The following is a 7526-nucleotide window of genomic DNA, read 5'->3' as shown; positions in this document are numbered from 1 at the left end:
GTTTCGGGACCCGAAAGGTGGTTTCGGGACCCGAAAGGTGGTTTCGGGACCCGAAATGGATGGTTTCGGGACCCGAAATGGATGATTTCGGGACCCGAAAAGTTGTTTCGGGACCCGAAAGGTGGTTTCGGGACCCGAAATGGATGGTTTCGGGACCCGAAATGGATGATTTCGGGACCCGAAAAGTTGTTTCGGGACAAGAAACGTGTGGTTTCGGGATAAAAACATTATCAAATAAGTACTATCTTCGTTAAAGATATGATAAAAAAGTAAAAATATTCAAAGTGACAACAACATTATCAAATAAGTACTCTCTTCATTATCAAATAAATACTATCTTCGTTGAATGTTATCCCCACACGCATTATCTTCGACATATACTTGAGAGGACAAAAGTGATGTAAAGGATAATTGAGTTGAAAGTGGATCATTCCATTGCTGTTGTTGTTGTGTTGAATCCAAAACTGTAGATGTTGTGGCCGTATTTCTCTTCTTTTTTGATCTCGAAGTCTTGGGGATTTTTTCAATTAAGGATTGTTTCCTCTTTGTTGGTGGTCGTCCTCGACTTCTAACTTTGTTAGGAGAGTGTATCAAAATGGATGTAGCTGGAGATTGAAATGGAGATGGAGATGGAGATGCTTCTGTGCTTTGGTCTTTAGATGCTTCAGTATGGCTTCCATGATTAAGTGACAGAAACTGTTCCATCAAGCCTTTTATTCCGTTCATCCAAAAAGAACAGCTGACTTCAGATTTTACTCCAACTTGTTGAACCTCTTGCATCAATCGAGTTAGACTATTGTGACGTTTTTTTTCTTCAACAGACATATCTGAATCATAAATGTTGGTGATATTTTGATACCCACGCTTAATATCTTTACGCCACCGGTCCATTATATAATGCATTGGTACCTCATTCACCCTCATTTTTTTCAATACAGCCATGATATGCCTACACAAAACACCTCTGAACTCAAACAATCGACATTGACATTTCACATTGCAATCATTTTCTGTGTAATGTACTTTGTAAGAAACATCTCTTACATGTTCTCCATTAACCCCCAGAATGATTTCCTCAACTCTAAATATACTAACTGACCCTTCCTCTTCAATGACTGAGATGTCGCACAACATCAAACCTCTAACTTCTTCTTGAACCAATCTAAATATATCAGGAGTGTAGAAGGTTTGGTATTGTCTTTCAAAGGCAAATCCACTTACAGTTGGTATCAAAGAATTAAAAGATTTGAAATCCAATTTCTTTTCTCTCTCGATATTTCGCAACAGAGCCCTATCATATTGCTCGACGAATTGTTTGAGAGATGTTTTGGACTGCACGTAGTCATCAAAGAATGCGTTCATACTTTCACTCCGTTGAGATGTTGACATGCCGGCCCAAAATTGTCCTTTGACATAAACAGGTATCCATTTAGATCTTTCCAAATACAAAGATTTCAACCAAACATTATCTTCCAACTGATAATCTTCAATTAATCTATTCCAATCCTCTTCACATTGTTGAATATTTATGGAATTGTATACTATGTTTTTCAGCCTCTTCTTTATTAGATGATATTCAGTATGGCTTCCAAGTTTTATAGGAAGTTTCTTCATTATATGCCACAAACAAAATCGATGATGAGTTTTAGGAAATACCTTCTCAATTGCAATCGCCATGGATCGACATTGGTCTGTGATTATGGCATTTGGAGGTCTATCATGCATACATTCCAACCAAGTTCTAAACAACCAAGTGAAAGAATTTGAATCCTCACTTGACAATAATCCACATCCAAGCAAAATGGATTGACCATGATGATTAACACCAACAAACGGAGCGAAAGGCATGTCATAGCGATTTGTCAAATAGGTTGTATCGAAAGAGATAACGTCATGAAAATCTTCAAAGGCAGCCCTGCACCTACCATCTGCCCAAAACACGTTTTTAATTCGGGATTCCTCGTCCAAATCAATAAGGTAGAAGAAGTTTGAGTTCCTGGTTTGCATTCTTAAGAAATAATTAGTGAGTGCTTCAGCATCCCCAATCCCTAACCTCAACCGTCGTGCTTCTGTAACGTAATTTCTACATGTCCTCTCATCGAAAGACATGTTTTCATACCCTCCAGCTTCAACTACAAGTGATTGAAATGTTTTGGCCACAGTTATTCCAGCTTCATCGTTTGTATCCAATCTTCTTTTTACATTTCCGTCAATCACTTTGTAGGATCTAACATGACGTATTCTCTTTGGGCTTAATGTATGGTTGTGCTCAAGAGAAATACTTGTTATCACATATTCCCCTTCATTTCGAACAACAACATTAATCTTTGCTTTACAATCTGTCTTCGTTATTGGTCTAGGCTGATGAAACTTATTTTTTGCCTTCGATTCTTTCATAAAACTCTTGGCACAACCAACGCTGAAATATTTCCTCTTACCACCTACATTTTTGCTCCCTAATTTGGTAATGCCGAATCCCGTTAAGTGGGCATATGATGTGTAGAATTCAAGAAGTTGTTCTTCGGAGGAAAATGTCATTCCAACACTAGGAATGTGACTGCAAAAATTATGTGAAACCGTAAGAAAAAGTCCATAAAACACCCATTTCGGGTCCCGAAACAACTCGTTTCGGGTCCCGAAACCACCTTTCGGGTCCCGAAACCACCAGTTTCGGGTCCCGAAACCACCCGTTTAGGGTCCCGAAACCACCCGTTTAGGGTCCCGAAACCACCCGTTTCGGGTCCCGAAACCACCTTTCGGGTCCCGAAACCACCATGTTGTCCCGAAACGACCTATTTCGGGTCCCGAAACAAAACAATGTTTGTCCCGAAATGGTTGATTTTGACCCTTTCTTGTCCCGAAACGACTCATTTCGGGTCCCGAAACACAAAATTTTTTTACCCAAAACACAGCATTTTCTTACAAGACACCACACATTTCGGGACAAGGAAGGACCCTTTCTTGTCCCGAAACCAACCATTTCGGGACAAGGAAGGACCCTTTCTTGTCCCGAAACCACTAGATCTGTTCAGGGTACCTTTGGGGTTCAACGGGGGTGGATCTGTTCAGGTTAAGTTCTTCATCTACTGGGTTGTGCAAGTTTGGTGCTTCTGTATCCTGAAAATTCAAACCGTTTAAATCCCATATATACATCTGTAAAATGTAAAACCCTAGATCTGTAAAATCTAAACCCTAGATCTATAAAATCTAAACTCTGGATCTATTAAAAAAATAATAAAGATCCTTAAAAAGGATACCATTGAGAAGTAAATGCAGCCGTGGAAAAGAAATAAATGCAGCCGGAGAAGAGAAATAAATGCTGCCGGAGCTGGAGAAGAGAAATAAATGAAGTTTTTCAGAGAGAGAAAGAAATGCAGAAATATGAAACCCTATTGGGTGAAAGAGGAGCAGAAACGTTTTAATTTTTTTTTTTTTTTTTTTTTTTTTTTTTTTCTCTCCTAGCTGGCAAGGCCACGTAGGATTCGTGGCCTTGCTTTCGCTAGCCATTCGTTGGCTTTATCATTCCTCTTAATAAAAAGTATAGAACAACCTTTTTCAATCTAATTCACGTGGATCCCAATTTGGGATAACGAACGGGCGCATCTCTTTAAGCATTTTTTTTTGTTCTTACTATATATATCATACAAATTAGGAGATGATTGAGTTGGGTGATTTTTTTTATTTATTTATTTCACCATATTATATTGGTTATACTTTATCATGTCCATAAATTCGGTTTTACAACATACGGATATATATTTGGTGAGTTTGACAAAAAAAAAAAAAAAATATTTTGGATATCTAACTTTATTGTCCACAAATTACCATTCAACCTTTTTTTTATAATAATTAACGAAACAAAATTAACTAGCATGTATCCTGTGCATTTGCACGAGTAATAATATAAAAAACCGTGAAAAAATATTACGGTAAAATTTTTATGGGCGGGTCAACCCACAATCCGACCCAAGTATCCATTTACTCTCACATATATCCAAATTAACCACAATTCTCGACCCGACAATCCGGACACTTTAAAAATTAAGCAACATTATATATATATATATATTAGTTAGTTAAAAAAGTTGAACTTATATTGTTAAAATATCACGCGTTTATCAAATTTTGGGTTGAATTTAAAATATAAAGTGTTATTAGCCTAGTTGGTTAAAAAATTGTACTTGTTTTGTTAGGTTGCAAGTTCGAACCATACCTATAGCATTTTTAATTTTATTTTTAACCGTTTTAAGTTTATAGGCGGGTCAACCCACAATCCGACCCAAATATCCATTTACTCTCACATATATCCAAATTAATCACAGCTCTCGACCCGGCAATCCAGACACTTTAAAAATTAAACATCATTATATATATATATATAGATTAGTTAGTTAGAAAGTTGAACTTATATTGTTAAAATGTCACGCGTTTATCAAAATTTGGGTTGATTTCAAAATATAAAGTGTTATTAGCCTAGTTGGTTAAAAGATTGTACTTGTTTTGTTAGGTTGCAAGTTCGAACCATACTTATAACATTTTTAATTTTATTTTTAACTGTTTTAAATTTATGGGTTGGTCAACCCACAATCCGACCCAAGTATCCATTTACTCTCACATATATCCAAATTAACCACAGCTCTCGACCTGGGAATCCGGACACTTTAAAAATTAAGCATCATTATATATATATATATAGATACCAACTAATAGACAATAATTTAAATAAAAATGAAGTCTTTTAATAACTATTAGTATGCTAGAATTACAAAAGAAAAGTGTCATTATAGACATATATATGGTTGGAAATATGCGACGGAATTAGCGACAAATATTAATAAATGAAGTAAATACCGTCGCAAATAATTGATAATATTTGTCATAAAAATATTATTGTTACAAATTTCATGAGAATATTGTGACCGCAAATTATGTAAAAATATGTTTTAGAAAAAAATGATTTGAATTCATGTATGACACATTTTGTATAATTTTGAGTTTAGAAGCGATTAAAATATAGTTAAATTGAATATAATATTAATTAAGTTTAAATTATATATACTCTAACTAGAGTGTCCTAAGAGAAAGAGTTAATCTAAAACATTAAAAAGTTATGAATTTGATTCTCACCGAAAGTGAAGGTTCATGTGCTAAAAAGTGTTGTTCGTCCAAAATTCAATAGAAATGTTGGATCATCACAAATGTCATGGAGAGTGTTGTCCATAAAAAGTGTCGTCGCAATTTCATTCGAAAGTTTGGGAAACCCCTCTTGCAAATACGAGTAAGACCGTTGAATGATTGTACACTTTTCTCTCTTTTTTGTAATGAATGCACAAATTTATTTAGTATTCAAATTGTAAATCCGAGTAATAAGTACAATTTGTTAGAGCTACAAATAAATGTTGATCTACCTATAAGGTCACTCAGGTGGTCCAAAATATTTTGTATATGTATATTACTTCGGATACAAAGAAATATGTCGTCATTATTGATTGATTTTCCGTCGTTAAAGGAAAATGGCTACAATAAACTAGATTAATTTTGTTTATTTGCTTATTATTATTATTATTATTGTATTCCGAATATATTTTTTGAAAAAATTAACTCGGATAGATTTCATTCAAATAGCTCCACCCTGGGCTACAATACATTACTTGTCTCGCTTTTGGAAATTACACATTCTAGATCTCATCTATTTCTCTAGGAAACTGCCTATTTTTTACATTACTTTGTTTTTTACTAATTCAATTTTAAACAGGTAAAATCTCAAACTTCTCTGTTTATGCTTCATTTGATGTAGTTTTGATGCGCAATTTATGTTGTTTTCTACTTCATGTGGTCTAACTAGTACCGGTTTATCATTAACAATCCAATTATGATAAACACTATATAGAGAATTGAATAGTTAGTTGACGCAATAAATTTGGTTGGATTTAGGGATGGTTGTAGGTAGATTTATAACTGAATCCTATCAAACAATATGCATTGAAAAATATCGGGTTTCTGAGTACCCAAATGGTTCTGCCCCAAAAAAGTTGGGTAGGGAAATTTAATGAAATGACCCTAATAATTGCCTTAATTGCGCAGATGACCAGCGCCTAATAAAAATTGTGCAAATGACCATTTCATATTTTTCGGACAAAAATACCATAGTTTCGCGACGGAACGGTCACGTCTCGCGACGACACACTCGACGAATTAAGGTTCCGTTGCGTAACACGACCGGTATTTTTGTCCGAAAAATAAGAAGTGGTCATTTGCGTAAGTTTTATTAGGCGCCGATTATCAATTAAGGTAATTATTTTTATCTAAAACTAATTTGATGTAATTGTTTTACTTAAAATAAGTAAATATTTAAAATTATATGATTTAAAATCATAATCAAATAAAATAACAAATTTTATATATGCATCTTGATAAATAGACACAAACATATATATATATTTCTTTTTGTTAAATCACCCAATCATAAATTTAAGTGAATTAAAAATTAGACATGCTGAAAAGCAAGTATAATATTGTAAAGACTAAAATTTTAACCCCTTATTTATAATTTTAATAATTATTTTTAAATAAATAAATTCAAAATAGTTAAAGAAAATACCAAAACAAAAAAAAATAATTAATTAAAATAATTATTTTATTAATTAATCCCGATTAATTAAATAAAGTCCAAAATAAAATAATTTGATATAAATGTTGTCATTTGTCCCAAATTATTTTGAAGAAGGCTCAAAACAAATTAAATAAATAATTTAGAATAAATGTTATTGTAACCCCGAGTGGTCCCTTCCGTAGCTTAACACGTGTTTAGTGGACATGTGACAATACGGGAGAACTCGTGGTTGCTCGAATTTCGATGATTTCAACAATGGTTTGTGTGTTATGCATCTTTTTAAAATAAAATATTATTTTAAAAGATTTTGATAATTTCTGACAACTTTTAAAATTAATTATATAAAAATAATTAATTGTATTCAAATTTAAATAATCTGGGGATTTATTATGATCAAATGACGATTTGATTTGAAATTCAATTTAAAATAATTAAAATAACTAATTTAAGAAAACATAATTTATTTGAAGACTGAGTCGCCAATTGATTTTATAAAAATCAATAAAAAAATGTGTACATGTACAAACGCATTTTATACCAGAGTTTCGTTTTTGGTTTGAAGTTTGGTGATACTCGGAAAAGGGCTTTCGCGCTTCATTCTCTGTTCATATCTGTAGACGGTCTCTTGGTTTTCGAAAATCGGTTACATAACGTTTTAGTTTTAACCAATTATTCTTTTAGTCCTAGTAACGCTTCTAGATTTTAGCTTTATTTAGAATATTGAAACATTAATATTTAAATACTGGTACCTTTTTCGGATGATAACTAGGGTGGAAATGACTGAAGATTATTAGTCATTTTTAAAGGTATTGTGATTTACAAATAAACACCAAATAAGCCCTTGTTGAAATATTTTTGTGAAAATATCCCAAAATATTTAAAATGCATTTTCTATTTTTTTTTTGAATTTTTA

This window comes from Impatiens glandulifera, chromosome 5 (assembly GCF_907164915.1).
Source record: "Impatiens glandulifera chromosome 5, dImpGla2.1, whole genome shotgun sequence".
NCBI lineage: Eukaryota > Viridiplantae > Streptophyta > Magnoliopsida > Ericales > Balsaminaceae > Impatiens > Impatiens glandulifera.
This window is presented reverse-complemented; position numbering follows the sequence as displayed.